Genomic DNA, 18,482 nt, shown 5'->3' on the forward strand with positions numbered 1-18,482 from the left:
GGGACCTCAGGGAAGTAACAGTTATATGCCCAGTGACCCCAGAAAGCAATGTGTAAGCATTGCTAGCTAACAAGAAGCATAGTTCTGCCTGTAAGCATTACACTTCAGTGACTTGAAGTAATAATGATCAAAGGATTTGCTACATTGTAAAGAATTTGTTTGGGGGGGGGGGGGGAATGGTGTACCATGTGGAATCTGTGTGGTCTAGAGATGAAATTGCAATGCATTTGGCCATTTTCCAGTTTTTGTAACACTTTCACATACATTAGTCCATGAGAACCTATGCAGCCATTTAAGTAAGGTATGACAGGTCTTTTCATCCCTGGTATGTGAATTAGGAAATTGAGGCACAGGGAGGATAAAGGAGCTTGCCCTAGGGCATAGTATACAAGTTGTAGACAAAGAGAAAGTTAAGACCCAAGTTCCTGATTCCCAGTCCAAGGCATAAAACCTACACTAAACAAAAAAGAAGTGCTGCGTTGTAATAATAATAAGTGTGATTCTCCCATTTCCTCAGTTTTTCACTCTCTAAAGTTGTGTTCTCCAAGGGGTGGGGGCACATGCCCCAAGGTAAGATGATTTATTGGGAGGTAAGAGAAAATAGTAGAGCATCTGTGGATATCCATTTCGTAGCAAGGAAGGAAGGTAGAGGGGAAAAGAGGGAGGGAGAGGAGAATTAGGTTGTATGAATGTTTAATATATAGACTGACCCTGGTATACTCACACAGTCCTACATTAGACAGCCATGGGTCAAGAACAGGATGTGTGATTCCCTGAAGAAGGTGTGGGGCCCACTTTCTACAGACAGGAGTTTGCAAAGACCTAGTTAATATGGATTATGTTACATAGCTTTACTAAACAAACCCTCAGCCAAGTACAAGGTAAAAACAATGACAACATAATCAATTCTAATAGGAAATCACCCCAAAATAATTCTAAATTATCAAGAACAACATTTTTTTTAAGTTTATTTATTTTGAGAGAAAGATGAAGAGAGAGATGAGCAGAGAGAGAGGAAGAGAGAGAATCCCAAGCAGGGATTCTGTGCTGTCAGTGCAGGGCCTGATGAGGGACTCGATCCCATGAATCATGAGATCATGACCTGGACCAAAATCAAGAGTTGGATGCTTAACTGACTGACTCACCCAGGAGCCCCAAGAACAACATTTGAATTATAAAATTATATCCACATTTTTAGTAATGTACTCACCCTGGTGAATGATGTACCTTGAGATATTAGCTAATCATGGTAGTATATTTTTATAAAATTCAAAATTAAATATGTATACATTGAAACTGAATTCTCAAAAAAAATTATACTACTAGATATAAGCAACCAAAAAAAAAAAAAAAGGCTTGGAGGTCACTGTGATAAAGTCAATGAAAAATCTCCACTTCTGTTTGAGTCGGGGGCATGGTCTGTACTGTCCCCACTTCCATTTAAGAAAACTGCAAAAAGATCCTCTCCCCAAAGTTTTTTTATGTTAAACCTATCTGTTTCATAATTGTAGAGTTGTGAAATTCTCCGTGTCCACGGCCAATCACATGCCTTCAAACATCCCCACACCATTTAATTCTACAAAGAAACAGAGACAACCTTCCTTTGGCCCTGTGTCCCCTTCCACAGTAGGCCTATCCTAATTCTCAACTCCTGGAAATCTGTAGATTCTCCATCATCTCTGCTCACTCCCTTCCATTCCTCCCCCACCTACTTCTTTCTGTGTGGCCTCTCTCCACCTTCACAATCTACTGAGCCCATGAGCTTCCTTCCTCAAAGAGCCCAAGTGATCACCTTCTGACCTGTCTTATATAGGGTGCCGTTATTTTTTCTATTTTCCTGATTTTCCCATAACTATCCAAAACAATCACTCTCTTTCCCTTTGCAGCCTCTTTTCCTTGTTTTGGCACCTAACCCTATGCATTATCATTGCCTTAGAGATAGATCCTTTTTTTCTCCACATGGCTGATTCTCAAATCTTTGTCTCCAGCCTTGACTTCTCATGCATACTCCAATTTCCATTAGCCCAAATGTTTTACAGGGCTCCCAGAGGCAGCTTTAAGCTCAATGTACATAAAACAACAACAACAAAAAGCCTTCGCCACATATCTTCCTGATTTTCATTGCTTCATCAGAAACATCACTATTTTCAGTACTGCTAGGGCAAGAAATTCTGGAACACTCTGATCCTCCCTCTCTCATGTACCATCCTCATCCAAGCTGGCACAGAGACCTGGCAATTTGCCTTTAAGGAGTCCCGTAGATCTGATGTTTCCTCTTTGTTCTCTTCAGCACACCCTGCTCTGGGCCCTCATCAGCTCACACCTGCATCCATCCTACTTCCTTTGCCTGTCTGCCTTCTCAAGCCAAAATTGACCCTTCTAATGTGCCACTGCCCATTAGGCTGGAGCCAGGCTAAACTCGGTAATAACTTGTTTCATCATGTTTCTCTCTCCAGGGCTTAGGAGCCAGTGAGCTTCCCACTGCCACCAGGTGAAGTCCAAGCACCTTTACTTGCCCTGTGGTGTCTTTCTAAGGAGACCATCCATAGCAATCCCATTTTGTCTCTAGCTCCCAGTAAACTCTCTGTTCTAGAATTGGCTTCATTGGTTTCCTGCCCTCCACACCTATTTCAGTCAGCCTTTCACACCTTACACACCCCTCTTTTTGCATGCTCTTCCATCAGATAACCTGTGCTCCAGTCCCAGCTCTGTCATTTATTACCACTGTCACCTTAAAGAAACTAACATCTCTGAACTTCAGTGTCTTCATATGTAAAATGGAGATATGACCACCTAATTCTAGGGGTGTTGAAAGGATTGAATGGCACAATGTATAGAAGGGTTATTTAGCCCAGCACCCAGCACAGAGATCATAACTATGCCTCTTCTTCAGAGTAGCAAAGCATGGTTAGCAAAGTGAATGTCATGGGGTAAACGCTCAGTTGGGTGACTGAGTAATAGAAGTAGTAAGTGCTTAGTGTATGTTGGCCTCAACAACCTTCCGCCTCTATTAACATTACCTGACCACAGACCCTGAAAAATTTCATTCTTCTTTAAACTCCTGTGACATTTAAACCCTAACACGTAAAACTTTATGACAGACTCTCTTTTGTAAATCTTTCATGTCTGTTGTCCCATTTCCCCTAGTTTACAAGTTCCTTGAGGACAAGGATGGTGATATCATTATACCTGACATTTATTGAGTGTGAACTATGGGCTAGCACTTTATATTGATAAACTATTTAACCCTCGTAACAACCTGATGACAGCTTGCTGTTGTCACTGCTGTGTTAGGAATCAGGGAACAGAGGCCTGAAATCCAGGATACTAGTGAGCAGTAGAGGTGAGACCCTGCAGTCTGGCCCAGGGACCAGGTGTGCTACAGTCTGCTGCTCCCCAGGGCATGGGATCCCACCCACTGGGGTAGGGATGAGAGTACTCAGTATTTGGTACAATTCCCTTATAGTAGATGGTTGAACTCCCAGACACGTTGTTTAAAACTATTTGAGAGGAGAGGTGCCTGACTGGCTCAGTAGGTAGTGTGTGCATGTGACTCTTGATCTTGGGGTTCTCAGTGCGAGCCCCACGTTGAGCATAGAGATTACTTTTTATAAAAACTATTTGAGAGGAAAAGAACCCAAAAAACTATTTGAAATAGAACTACTGCCACCTTCCTGGTCCCCTAAAGACTAAACTTTTCCTTAAAGAGCATCCTAAAAGAAATCAGAATTATACGCAGAAGCCAAGATTATTGTTGGATGCTTTGCAACCTGAAGGTTGTTATATCATATAGGAAATTGTTATAGTGTAAATGTTTGTGTCCCCTTACAAATTAATATGTTAAGTCCTAATGACCAAAGTGATGATACTAGGAAGCGGGGCCTGGAGGTGATTAGGTTATGAAGACGCAGACCTCACGAATGGCATTAGTGCCCTTATAACAGGCCCAAGAGAGTTCCCTAGCCCCTTCCAACATGCAAGGACACAACAAGTGACCCCAAGAGAGTCTTAACCCTACCCTGCTGGCTTTCTGATCTTAGACTTCCAGACTCCAGCACTGTGAGAAATAAATTTCTATTGTTTATAAAGGACTTGGCCTACAGTATTTTGTTACAGCACCTGAAACAGATGAAGAAATGAAGGAAGAAAGGAAAGAGAGAAGGGAGAAAGGGAATAGAGGAATATGGGAGAAGTAGGGGGAATAGCGAACAGAAAAAAAGGGACACCAGAGAGGAGGACAGATCTTCCCAAATAGCCTCCACCAGTATGGATGTCTCATTCTGAATGACCAACAACCTTCATTAATTGTTGCTTTGCACTTGCCCTTTATTGGTCCCCACAAGGAGGGGAAGAGTTCTACCCTGAGATGCTGGAATGGATGGACTGGAAGCTAGAGAAGAGGCTTCTGGAAACCTAGAGCAGAGGCTGGTGGCATTAATGCCCCACCAGGGAGACCTCTCCTCCCCCAGAACTGTCCTGTGAGATTGAAATATTGCACAAGGAAACACAATGGTTGGGGCTGACTTTTACACTGTGCCCAATGATAAATTCAAGATGGTATATAAGACAATTTATTTTTTTAATGTTTATTTATTTCTGAGAGAGAAAGAGAGAGAGTGAGAGAACATGAGTAGGGGAGGGGCAGAAGGAGAGGGGGCAGAGAATCCCAAGCAGTCTCCGCGCTGTCAGTGCAGAGACCCATGTGGGGCTCAAACTCACCGGTTGTGAGATCATGACCTGAGCCAAAACCAAGAGTCAGACGCTTAACCAACTGAGCCACCCAGGGGCTGCACAAAACAAGAATTTAAAGTGCAAACTCACACAGGATGTTTTCCAACCCTAGAAACTCACTTTGAAAAATATGAGTGGATTTCATGCACCTTTTATCAACCAGTTTCATGGTAGAAATGAAACACAGTGTAAGTGATCCCAAGCATATCTGTGTACTTTTATAAGGGACCAGACTGGCACCATAGTCCCAAGGTTGTCACTTCCAAAGATCATGTATCAAGAACCTCTAAATATTGTGTATCAGGACCCAGATTCCAATCAGAGAATTTCATGTCATCGGTGTAAAGGCCACCAAGCAAATATCTTTTCCAGATGAACATATACCTAGAAGCATCCACATATCCCAACTATCAACACTCAAATACAGAAAGATAGTATGACTGTTCTTTAGTTCTTACAGATGCAGAAAATAAGGAGAATTCAGAAAATGAAGCATGACAGCAAACCATGGGCAGCCTAAACCTCACCTAATCTCCGCCTTGAACAGCAGTTCTGTTAAAACTATACCAGATGCTGCAACATTAGTTGGTTACAATGAACTCACTATTAGCTCCTGTCACTGGAATAAACAACAAGTGTGCAGTTTTTTCAAAACCAAATTGTTTTGCATCTAATATCTACTTCATTTTCCTGCTCCCTCAAGCCTCTCCTGAAACCGATTTGATAATATCCACTACATTTTAAGGAGTGTTGTTTCACATTGCAAAGAGTAACAGCATGGATTTTTATAATCTATGTCTTAGCAGGAGGGAATTACAGCATACCCGCAGGAAAGTTTTCTCTTGCACAATAAACGGAAAGCTTTGTAAATATAAAATAACAATTTGCATTAAAAGGTGCATGTTTAAATTTGGTATTTCCAGTTATATAAAGGGGAAATTAATTCCAGCAAAACGACAATCGGCCACAACCTTTCCATAACAACTCTGGCTGTGGTTTTCTCCAAGCAATGTAAGGATTCATATTTTTCTAGAAGAGACAATAGGGAATCCCTCATGAATTGTTCCTTAGATTTTTAGTTCAGTATGACCCAACACTTCTGTGTTAGACTCCAAAATACTACATGTAGCTGTAATAATACCAGTAATGAGTCACTATCTTTAGATCAAATTACACTTGAATTAATTATCTTCCATCTACCTCCTTTCTTTGGCTCCTCTTCCTCTGATCTGAGCATCTGATATTCCCAGCCTCTAACGTCACCATTCCCCCTTATAGCCTAGTTGTTTCCAACTGTGGCAATTTTGCTCCCCAGGAGACATTTGGCAATGTCTGAAAAACATTTTTGGTTGTTGCACCTGCAAAGTGCTACTGGTATCTAGTGGGTAGAGGCTAGGGATTTTGCTAAACCTCCCACAATGCACAAGGACAGGCCCCCCAACTGGGGGTTTAAATATATTCATCTCACTTCCCAGAGTGGTGTTGGTTTGCGCTGTTCCACAGGGCAGTGTACACACCTTTAATGCTGGGGCCAGGGTGTGGCCCCAGGGCGCCTGGGTGGCTCAATTGGTTAAGCGTCTGACTCTTGGTTTCAGCTCAGGTCATGATCTCATGGTTCATGCATTCCAGCCCTGCATTGAGCTCTGTGCTGACACATGTGGAGTCTGCTTGGGATTCTCTCTCTCCCTCTCTCTCTGCCTCTCCCCCCCCCCATCTCAAATAAATAAATAAGCTTAAAAAAAATCTGGTCCCAAATGTCCATAGTACCAAGGTTGAGAAACCCTGCAATAACCTAACCAAAACATTAAAAAAAAAAAAAAAAAAAGCCTTCTCAAGAATCTGCAGTGGATCCTTACTTATTACACTATACATTTTAACTTCCTCAGCCTTACTTTCAACAACTTCTAACGTACAACTTTTAACCATAACTAAATAAATATCTGATGAACTTCTATCGTGAGGAGCTGCAAAGATACCAGAAGAGTCAGAGAGGTTGGTGCCCTCTAGAAGTTCAGCCTCTGATGCAGGATACAGATCATTGACAAGGTGTCTAGTACAGGGCTAGCACCCGGTAGGTAAGAGGAATGGTCTCTCTCCTGCTCCTGGTTAACTCTCATCCCAGGCAGACCGTGATGAATGCCCTGTACAGAGCAATGGAAGCTTGCTTCCCACTATTCCCCATATAAACCCAACTCTTGGCTTTCTTGCAAAGAGATCAGGGCACAACATTCAGATTTCTCAGTGAGTAGTGACTGTGCACTAAGCGTTCTCCGCTCCTTTCTAGCCCCGCTTGAGGATTTGTATGCAGCCAGCAAGGGCTAAAAGTGTGTGCACTGCCCTGTGGAACAGCGTAAACCAACACCACTTTGGGAAGTGAGATGAATATATTTAAACCTATATCACTAAACCTCCATTGATCAAAATCCCCAGGAAGAAAGAAAACATTTGTAAGTCCAATATGCATTTGTTATATGGGAGAGGACTATCATAGAATAGTCCTCTCCCATATTATATCATAGAAACTCATGGTTTTCATTTTCTCTTCCTCCCTTGTCTCTTTAATTCCTAATAAATTATTTTGGTTATACTGATTAGGAATATGGTACCTATAATAAGAATTTATATTTGGACTTCTCAAAATGCAATTTTCTACTCAGACTTGATTATCTTTTAGTGTGCATGGTCACTCCACTCTTACTGCTAATTGAGGAATTAATATTGTTGTCAATGGCTATGATCTAGATTGAATTTGTCAACCATAAATTGTTCCTCCTGAGATGCCTTTGGGTGTTCCCAAATTGTTTATCTCAGATTGACAGCTTTGTTCTTGATTTCAAAATATTAACAAAGTATTAACCTGTTTTGATAGAAAGATAGCAATAAAAACTTGCTTCTGGACAGAAGAGAAGACTTTGTATGTCAGATTCACATATCTCAGGTGTTGAAGAAATGAGAAGAGACATTCAATGCATAAAAGCTCTGTGCAACCAAGAACTATCTGCAAAATGATGATTACAATTCACCACAGACCTTCATTCTCCTGGGTAGGACATAAATGATTCCACTCTAGGATATTTCCAGGGATGTCTTTATACCCTCTTTCAGACATCTTTTTCTAGTGTTGATGAAAACATATTCATATTTCAGTCTATATTCATAGTTGGGCCTCCATCATGTCTAAACATAGTGACCATAAATCTATTAAAAAAGGGATATTATGCCTGTGTTCAGGTAATGGTTGTTCTGAAAGCTAATAGAGTGTCCTATTTTTTTCATATTTTTTTTCTTTTTTGCTAGTAGAGTGTTCTAATCAAGATCTTAGCTCTAAGGCCAGCCAGACTGTCTGAGTTTGAATCCTGATCCTGCCACTTACTAGCTGTGTGACCTCTCTAAAGAGGTCTTTCCTCCAATTGTCTTAACATCAATCTATCAATCTTTTCCTGCTTCACTAGCTATAAAGGAGGTTAAAAGTAGAACCTATCTCATGGGGTTGTGTTGGGCCCTAAATCAGTCATAAAAGGGGCTAGCTAGCACATAATTGACATTCAATAAATGGTAGCTTTTATTTCATCATGTGTGCATAGGCAATATCCATTCATTATGCACTCATTCTTCAAAATGAAAATATTTCTGGGGCAATTGGGTGGCTCGGTCAGTTAAGCATCTGGCTGTTAGTTTTGGCTCAGGTCATGATCTCAAGATTCATGGGTTCTGACCCTGCATCAGGCTCCAAGCTATCAGCTTGGAACCTGCTTGAGGTTCTCTCACTCCCTCTCATTTATACTATCTCTCTCTCCTTCTCAAAAGGAATAAACTTAAAAAAAAAAAAAAAAAAACGGAAAGAATTTCCTGGAGCACCTGGGTGGCTCAGTCGGTTAAGTGTCCCACTCTTGATTTTGGCTCAGGTCATGATCTCGTGGTTTGTGAGTTCGAGCCTCCATGACAGGCACTGCACTGACAGCCTGGAGCCTGCTTGGGATTCTCTTTTTCCTTCTCTCTCTGCCCTTCCCCTGCTGGTGTTCTCTCTCTCTCTCAAAATAAATAAATAAACTTAAAAAAAATTTTCCTGATTATAGTTGTTACAGATACTAATTGTAACAAAATAGTAATGACATAAACAGACATGAAAAAAGGAAGTAAAAGTCCTTTCTGACCCTTCCCCTTAAAAATAACCACTGTTAAGAGCTTGGTATAGATCTTTCCAGACATTTTTATGCATAAGCTCATTCAGACATACACACACACATACCCGCACATACACAGGCATATACATTCATACCCATGTACATGAGCTAATATTTTTCTTTCAGGTTTCTGGATTTGGTTTCCTCTCCTTTAAAATTGTGAATATCTTCTCCTCAGTGACTTAACTTTTTTAATGTTTATTTATATGCTTTGAAAGAGAGAGAGAGAGCACAATCTGGGAAGGGGCAGAGAGGAAAAGAGAATCCCAAGCAAGCTTCACACTGTCAGGGCGAGCCCAACGCAGGGTTCAATCTCATGAATTCTGAGATTATGATCTGAGCCAAAATCAAGAGTCAGACACTTAACCTACTGAGTCACCCTGGCACCTCCTCAGTGATTTATCTTTATGTTTAACTCTAATCCTTTTGGACTTTATTTTTGCATGTATTATGAAATAAGAATACGATTTTTCCCCACATGGTTATCCCATTATCTTAGCACCAATTATTAAACAATTCCTTTCTTCCCTCATTGATTTGAAATGCATATCTTATATATTTAACATATACTAAATTCTTATATATTTAAGTCTATTTCTAGACTCTATTCTCTTCCATTCATCTATCAATCCATTCCTGCCTCAATAACACACTGTTTTAATTATACCAATTTTATAATATATTTTGGTATTTGTATAGTAATCTCTTCTTAGCAAATCATAGTTCTTAGCAAAATCATAGTTATTTTTAATTTCACAGATATTGGAACTCACTGAGGTAAGAAAAATAGGGAGTCACTATGAGTCAACTACTCAGAGAGTATTATATAAACTGAACTTTATCAATAAGAATAGGATCTTATTGTTACCAGAAGTAACTGAGAAATGCTTTTAAAAAATATAAAGTCCCCAAATAGATATTTGGTGCTTCCCACTGCTGTATAAAAAATACCATTGCTTTATCAGTAATTTGAAACTTGGGCAAATGAAATGTATCTCATCTTAGTTTCCAGTAAGGATAGGAAAAAAGAAGATAAACTTCCATTATAAGACAAGTTTAGGCTAATACATATTGGAATTTCCTAGTTATGAAGAGAGCATACTTGAGTTATGTTATCTTTTTTACTGTAAATTCTTAAGAAAGGCTCAGCTCACTGCTTGCACAAAAGTGGCATGAATCTAGTTCTTTCACCCAACAAGAAATGGGACTGAAAAACCTCCTGTCCAATACCTGAGTCACTCTGAGATTGTGATGTTTCTGTTGTTTAAAGTCACATTTTTATTCTATTTAGGAGCCAATGAATAAAATTACATACACTAAATACTAATTAATAATAAAAATGTGGTGAAAACTAGCTTGAATAGCTATTAGCTTGAATAATAACAGGCCTTGTATCACTTGTCTGAAAAAAACCTCATATTTAGCCTAAAAGTTCTTCAAGCAGTATATCTGCAAGCATATTTTACCCTCTGAGAAAGCAATTACTAAGTAGTAGAAAGGAATGAACATGTATTTCCAAGAACCATATGGTAACAATAAATAAAAAATAGATCATATAGGCAAATGCAGAAATAAAGTTATAAGAAATACAAATATAACCAAAGAGTAAACAAATGCTTCTGACCTGAAGCAGTAACTGGTACTAGATTTTTTCTACTGTAACAAACAACAGGACACCAGAGAAGATACATAAAACAATTGTTTTCAGACAGTGAATAACAGAGGAAGCAGAACTATAACCCCTGAGAGAAGCGATACAAATAAAGTGAGGCTTGTGATGGTCCCAGTTTTCTTTCGGGAGCTACTTTTTGGATTGTGATGCAGGGAAGGGTAATTCTAGGAGAGCATGGCAACTTTGTTGAATTGAGGAAACAGTGACCAGAGTTAGGGAGGCTGAGGCAGCTGGGATTTTCAGGGCAGAGTACCAGAAACGAGTAAGCTAGGCAGAGCAAGAGCTAGAAATCTGAAGAGGATCCCCCTTGCATCTTTGGTTAATACACAGAGTAAGACTCTATGAGGCCAGGCAGAGAACATTAGTGAAGGAGCTCTAAGATGAACAACCCCCAGAGCTCACAGAGGTCTGCAAGCTGTTCAAATTCTGACCCAAGAGAAGGACCTTGGAAGTACAGTTGACCCTTTAACAACATGGGTTTGAACTACACACGTACACTTACACATGGACTTATTTTTGATAAATACAATACAGTACTGTAAATGCATTTTTCTTATGTTTTTCTTAATAATATTTTTTCTGTAGCTTTATTGTGTGAATACAGTATATAATACTATAACATACAAAATATGTGTTAGTCTTCCTGTCAACAGTAGGCTATTAATTAGTAGTTAAGTTTTGGGACTCAAGAGTTTTATGTGGATTTTTGGCTGCACTATGAGAGGGGTTGGATCAGTGCCCCTACCCCAGTGTTCTTCAAGGGTCAACTACACATTGATGAAAATTCTTACATTATTGCAGAAGTGGCACACCACTATTTAAAGGTACACTAATAATTTAAGATGCATGCCATAAACCTTATATCAACCATTAAAAAGTAAAATGAAGTAATATAATAAATTAGTTAATGGAGGACGTAAAATGGAATATTAAAAAAATATTCACTTAATTCAAAAGATAGGAAAAGAAGAAAAAAGAAAGCATATGGGGCAAGTAGAAAACAAATAGCAAAACAGTAGATTTAAACCTAACCATATCAATAATTACACTTAATGAAGATGGACTAAATTTCCCCATTAAACGTCAGAGGGGCCCCTGAGTGGCTCAGTCAGTTAAGCATCTGACTTCAGCTCAGTTCTTGATCTAACCACTCGCGGGTTCGGGCCCGGTGTCGGGCTCTGTGCTGACAGCTCAGAGCCTGGAGCCTGCTTCAGATTCTGTGTCTCCCTCTGTCTGTGCCCCTCCCCTACTCACACTCTGTCTCTCTCTCTCTCTCTCAAAAATAAGTAAACATTAAAAAAATAAGTAAGTAAAAAGTCAGAGATTGTCCAACTGGATAATAAAGTCTAACCACATTCTGTCCACAAGAAATTCACTGTGAATGTACAGACAGAGGAAAAATATAAGTAAAAGGATGGAAAAAGATATACCATGTAAACATGAAACATAAGAAAAGTGGAATGACTATCTTCATATTAGACAAAGTAGACTTTAGAACAAGGAATACTCCCAGAGATAAAGAAAGATGTTTTATAATAATAAAATGTCAAGTCACTAAGAAGAAATGACATTCCTAAATGGGAATACACCCAATTGCTTCAAATTACATGAAGGAAAAACTGACAAAATTGAAAGGAGAAAAAGACAAATCCACAATTAGAGTTGGATATTTCAGCACCTCTGTCCACAATTAATAGAAATAGTAGAAAAGTAAATAGGAATATAGACAACTTGAATAATTCTGTCAAATAACTGAATCTAATTGACTTTTATAGAACACTTCACCCAGCAATGGCAGACTTTACAGTATAATCAGTGCCAGTGGAACATTTACCATATACTGGGCCGTAAAACTAGTCTCAATAAATTCAACAGGATGGAAATCACATGGAGGATTTCTCTGACAAAATGCAACTTAACTAGAAATCAATAACTGAAAGTTATCTGCAAATTACAAAATACCTGGAAATTAAACCATGAGTCACAAAAGAAATGAGAAGAGAAAAAGAGAAAATATTTTTCAAAGTTTGTGGGATGCAGCTAGCTAAAGCTTGGCTTTAGAGAGAATTTTATTGTACTTTTGTACTGTAAAATTTCCATTTGTTTTGAAAAATAGTTTCTGTACCTTTATACATATTCTTTATTTGATGTGACATTGTCATCATAGCTTCTTTGTTAAGCTGTCTGCTTCATTTGGTATTATACATAAATATTGGGCTTCACTAATTGCTAGATGATTGCTCTGTTGTTCTACAAAATGTCCTGGGGAGGTAAAAGGCCATGGCTCAAGTGCCACAGAGTCTGGCTGTTCTTACAGATATTTAATAAATTTTTTTGAATAAATGTTTCTTCATTTGATATATTTCCTCAGGACAATTACTATTTACCAGTTATGGTTGTTTCACTGGGGAACAGGTACCTGGAGCGCCTCAGATAACCATTCCAGAAGAACCCCCACACTATTTTTCCACAGTGGCTGCACCAGTTTGCATTCTTTTTCCAAAGGGAAAGAGAGTTCCCTTTCTTGTGGGATACCATTAAGTACACCAACATACATGTAACAGAAGTACCAGAAGGAGAGGGGAAAGGAGCAGGAAAAAGACTAGACAAAATGATGACTTGAAAACATCCCAAATTTTATTTTTAAAAATCTACACACTTGGGGAACCTGGGTGGCTCAGTCAGTTAAGCGTCTGACTTCAGCTCAGGTCATGGTCTCCCAGTCCATGGGTTTGAACACCGCGTAGGGCTCTGTGCTGACAGCTCAGAGCCTAGAGCCTTCTTTGGATTCTGTTTCTCCCTCTCTCTCTCTGCCCCTCCCCCACTCACACTGTCTCTCTCTGTCTCTCAAAAATGAATAAATGTTAAAAAGATAAATAAAATAAAAATCTACACACTTAAGAAATTCAAAGAACTCAAAGTATGATAGATGCTATATAGCAGTAATATCTATATCTCACTGGAATTAAGCTAGTGTAAGTCTAAAGTAGGTTCTAATATGTTAAGATGTATTTAGTAAACCCTGGAGAAACCACTAAAAAAAATAATTAAGAAAATAACAAAAAACACAGTGAAAAATATTGTTAAAAGAAGTAAAATGTTCCACTAGAAAATATTTACGTAAAACAAAGAAAGTAGTACAGGAAGAAAAAAGGAACAAAAAAGATGAGACATATCGAAAACAAAATGTAAAATAGCATATGTAAGTTCAACTATATCCATAATAAATTAAATGTGAGTGTACTAATCAATCAATCAAATAGCCAAGACTGTCAGGCTGAAAAAAAAGACTAAAAGAAAAAATATATATATATAATGTCAGTTTTGCATTTTGGTGGCTCTGTTGGTAAATGCATATATGTGTTTATAATACAATTATATAAAAATATATGCCGGGGCGCCTGGGTGGCGCAGTCGGTTAAGCGTCCGACTTCAGCCAGGTCACGATCTCGCGGTCCGTGAGTTCGAGCCCCGCGTCAGGCTCTGGGCTGATGGCTCGGAGCCTGGAGCCTGTTTCCACTTCTGTGTCTCCCTCTCTCTCTCTGCCCCTCCCCCGTTCATGCTCTGTCTCTCTCTGTCCCAAAAATAAATAAAAAAAAAAAAAAAACGTTGAAAAAAAAGAAGAAAAAAAAAATATATGCCTATAATACAGATAAACATTCATGTTTATAATTGTATTATAAGTGTAAGTTTATAAAAAATTATGTTTTTATAATACAATTATAAACATGTTTGTAAAAAATCGTGCTTTTATAATATAATTATATAAACATATGTTTATAATATGCTGTTGTTTATACTACAATTATAAACCTATATGTTTATAATACAATTATAAACATGTTTATAAAAAATCATGTTTTGAGAAGGAGGGCATTTGTTGGGATGAGCACTGGGTGTTGTATGTAAGCAATGAATCACGGGAACCTACCTCCAAAACCAAGAGCACACTGTATTCACTGTGTGTTAGCTAACTTGACAATAAATTATATTAAATAAATAAATACATACATACATAAATACATAAATAAACTTTAAAAAATCATGTTTTTATAATACAATTATATAAACATATATGCACCTACCAACAGAGCCACCAAAATGCAAAAACTGACAGAATTAAAGAGAGAAATAGACAATTCAACAGTAATAGTCAGAGGCTTCTGACTATTTATAATAGTCGATAATAGAATAACTAGAAAGAAGATAAACAAGGAAACAGAGACTTCAACATTTATAAACCAACTATACTTAAAAGACCTTTATAGGCCACCCAAACAACAGCAAAATACATATTATTCTCCAGTGCACAGTCACCAGGATAGATCATTGCTAGACTATAAAACAAGTATGAGTAAATTTTTAAAAATTTAAATTATATAAAGTATATTCTACAGCCATAATGGGGTGAAAGAGGAAAATCAATAACAGAAAGAAATTGGGGACTCACAAATATGTGGAGTTAAATAATATATTCCTAAATAACTAATGTATCAAAATAGAAATAACAAGGAAGATATAAAAATACTTTGAGAGGAATCAAAATGAAGCTACGATTTGCCAAAAATTATGTAATGCAGCTAAAATAGTACTTAGAGGGAGAGTTATAAATGTAAACACCAAATTTAAAAAGAAGAAATATCTTACATTGATAACCTAAACTTCCACCTAGAAACACTATGGCAAAGAAAGCAAAATGAACCTGAAGCAGACAAAAGGAAAGAAATAACAGAGATTAGAGCATAGATAAATAAAATGGAAAACTGAAAAACAGCACAGAAAAATTTAAAGGATCAATTTGGCTCTTTGAAAAGAAAAGAAAATTGACAAATATTTAGCTAGTCTGACCACACAGAAAAAGACTCAGATTGATATAATCAAAAATGAAAGGGGGCACGATACTACTAACTTATAGAAATTTTAAAAGATTATAAGGAAGAGTCACTTGTCAGACAAAGATGGCTGCACTCAGGCTAGTTGAGCAAAGGTTGGAGTGAGCCCCCATTCACTCAGCCCCCTGTCAGAGGAGGACTGGTGGAGGCACCAACTGCTGTGCAGAGAGCATAAGGCTCAAGATGGATAATCGTGAACCAGATGATATTGTCAAGGAAATTTAATTTTCAGTACCATAACCAGAAAAATTAATGAACTCCCAGAAGCAGAAAGGAATCTCTTTGAACATGGATCAACGTATATTGGACTTAATGCTGCTATCTGTGGTCTAAGAGCAAATAGTCTTTATCAATACATCTTAAATGTGACACAGGCTCATATAGCTGCTGGCTTACCAATCGCAGTGATCCCATTTATTACAGCACATGCATCTTACAAAGGTTTTGTAAATTTACCTTTGAATACAGATGATTTGACTTGTGAAACCTGTACCATAACACAGGTCTTATATCCTGTTTTCTTGGTGATACCTATGAATGGTTGTAGAGCAGTTAGATATGAGCCAGCCCTGCTACCAGAGAAAGGAAGCATCTTAACTTACTGGACTAGAATTTCTAAGCCTGTCTTTAGAAAGATGTTACTTCCCATTTGCTCTGACTGTGTTTGTAGCATACCTTGGATCTAGACAATATAAACTAATTATAAAGTCTCTTCAGTTACCTGAAACTGGCCTGGAAATTCAGTGACTGTTAAACAAATGTGCACACAAAAATAAAATTGTAATGTATAATTAAACATCTAGTGTGTGAATTTAAAAAAGATTATAAGGAATACTATGAATAACTGTATGCCAACGAATTAAATAAGTAGAAGAGACAAATGCCTAAAAGAGACACGGAAAAATTGACTATTGAAATTGAATTAAAAAAGAAATCGAAAACTCAAATAGACCTATAACAAGTAAAAAGATAGAGGTATAATTAGAAAACTACCAAAATAAAATTTTCAGGCCCAGATATCTTCACTAGTGAATTCTACCAAACACTGAAATAAGAATTAATACCAACTCTTCACAGACTCTTCAAAAAAATAGAAGAGGATGAAACACTTTCCAAATCATTCTATCATACCAGTATTCCGCTGACACCAAAACCAGAAGACATCACTAGAAAAGAAAATTGACCGATAGCTACTGTGAAAACAGATGCAAAATTCTACAACAAAATACTAGCAAACTGAAACCAGAAACATATAAAAAGAATTATGCACCATTATCAAGTGAAATTTATCCCAGAAATGTAAAGTTGGTTTAACATCTGAAAATCAATGAATGTAATACATATCAACAAAACAAAGGACAAAAACCACATGATCATCTCAATAGATGCAGAAAAAGCATTTGGCAAAATTTAAACTTTCACGATTAAAAAAAAAAAACTCAACAAGAAATAGAAGGGCACTTCCTTAATCTAATAAAGGGCATGTCTAAAAAATGTACAGCTAGCATAATGGTAAAAGACTGCTTTCCCCCTCAGATCAGGAATAAGACAAAGATGTCTCCTCTTGCTACCTCTATTCAATATTATACTGGAGATTCTAGCCAGGGCAGTTAGTCAAGATAAAGAAATAAACGGCATCCAGATTGGGAAGGAAGAAGTAAAATGCTTTCTGTTAGCAGATGCAATGATTTTCATGTAGAAATTCTAAAGAACTTACTAAAAAAGATTAAAACTAGTAAATGAGTTCAGCAGGATGGCAGGATATAAGATTGATATACAAAAATCAACTGCAGGTATATACATTTCCAATAATCAATGTAAAAATGAAACTAAGAAAACAACTCCAAAGAAATAAAATACTGAGGAATAAATTTTAATAAAATAAATGCAAAAATTATGCTTTAAAATATATTTTAAAAACTATAAAACGTTGAGGGGCCCCTGGGTGGCTCAGTCAGCTAAGCACCCAACTTCAACTTAGATCATGATCTTGTGACTCCTGAGTTTGAGCTCAGGCTCTGTGCTGACAGCTCAGAGCCTCGAGCCTGCTTCAGATTCTGTGTCTCCCTCTCTCTCTGCCCCTCCCCGCTCACATGCTGTGTCTCTCTCTCTCTCTCTCTCTCTCTCTCTCTCTCTCTCTCTCAGAAATAAACATTAAAATTTTTTTTAAAAACTATAAAATGTTGAAAAATTAAGATGATTTAAATAAATGGAAAAACAACCTACATACATGGATTGGAAAACTTAATATGGTTAAGATAGCAATACTCACAAATTGGTCTATAGATGCAGTGTATTTACAAGCATTCCAGCTGATTTCTTTGTAGACATTTCAAGCTGATTCATATGGAAATTTAAGGGACCCACAATAGCCAAAAAAAATCTCAAAAAACAAGAACAAATTTGAAGAGCTCCTACTCCCCTATTTCAAAACTTATTAGAAAGCTAAGTAGTCAAGACTGTGTGGTTTTGATGTAATGACTCACACTGAAAGTCCATAAATACACCTTCACATTTACAATGAATTGATTTTTGACTACAGTGCTGAGACAATTCAATGAGGGAAAGTGTAGACTTTTTAAACAAATGATGCCGGGACCACGAATATTCACACACAAAAGAATAAATTGGATAGCCTACCTCACACCATGTACAAAAACTAACCCCAAACGAATCAAAGACACAAGTGTAATAGCTATAATTATAAAACTCTTAGAGGAAAACATAGGAGTAAGTCTTCATAACTTTGAATTAGGCAATGGTTTCTTAGATATGATACTGAAAGCATAGAAAACAAAAGAAAAAATAAATTAAGCATTATAAAAATTAAAGACTCTTGTGCTTCGGGGCGCCTGGGTGGCGCAGTCGGTTAAGCGTCCGACTTCAGCCAGGTCACGATCTCGCGGTCCGTGAGTTCGAGCCCCGCGTCGGGCTCTGGGCTGATGGCTCGGAGCCTGGAGCCTGTTTCCGATTCTGTGTCTCCCTCTCTCTCTGCCCCTCCCC

The 18,482-nt window shown here is 37.8% G+C and overlaps 1 protein-coding gene and 1 pseudogene across 5 annotated transcripts in view; one reads left to right on the forward strand and one right to left on the reverse strand.

Moving 5' to 3' along the window:
• The window catches only part of CCNY (cyclin Y), a 318,450-nt gene that overhangs the window by 252,888 nt on the left and 47,080 nt on the right, over positions 1–18,482 (reverse strand). The window lies entirely within an intron of this gene.
• LOC131483406 (transmembrane protein 126A-like) lies at positions 14,773–17,596 on the forward strand (annotated as a pseudogene).

The sequence above is a fragment of the Neofelis nebulosa genome, chromosome 8 (genome assembly GCF_028018385.1).
Source record: "Neofelis nebulosa isolate mNeoNeb1 chromosome 8, mNeoNeb1.pri, whole genome shotgun sequence".
NCBI lineage: Eukaryota > Metazoa > Chordata > Mammalia > Carnivora > Felidae > Neofelis > Neofelis nebulosa.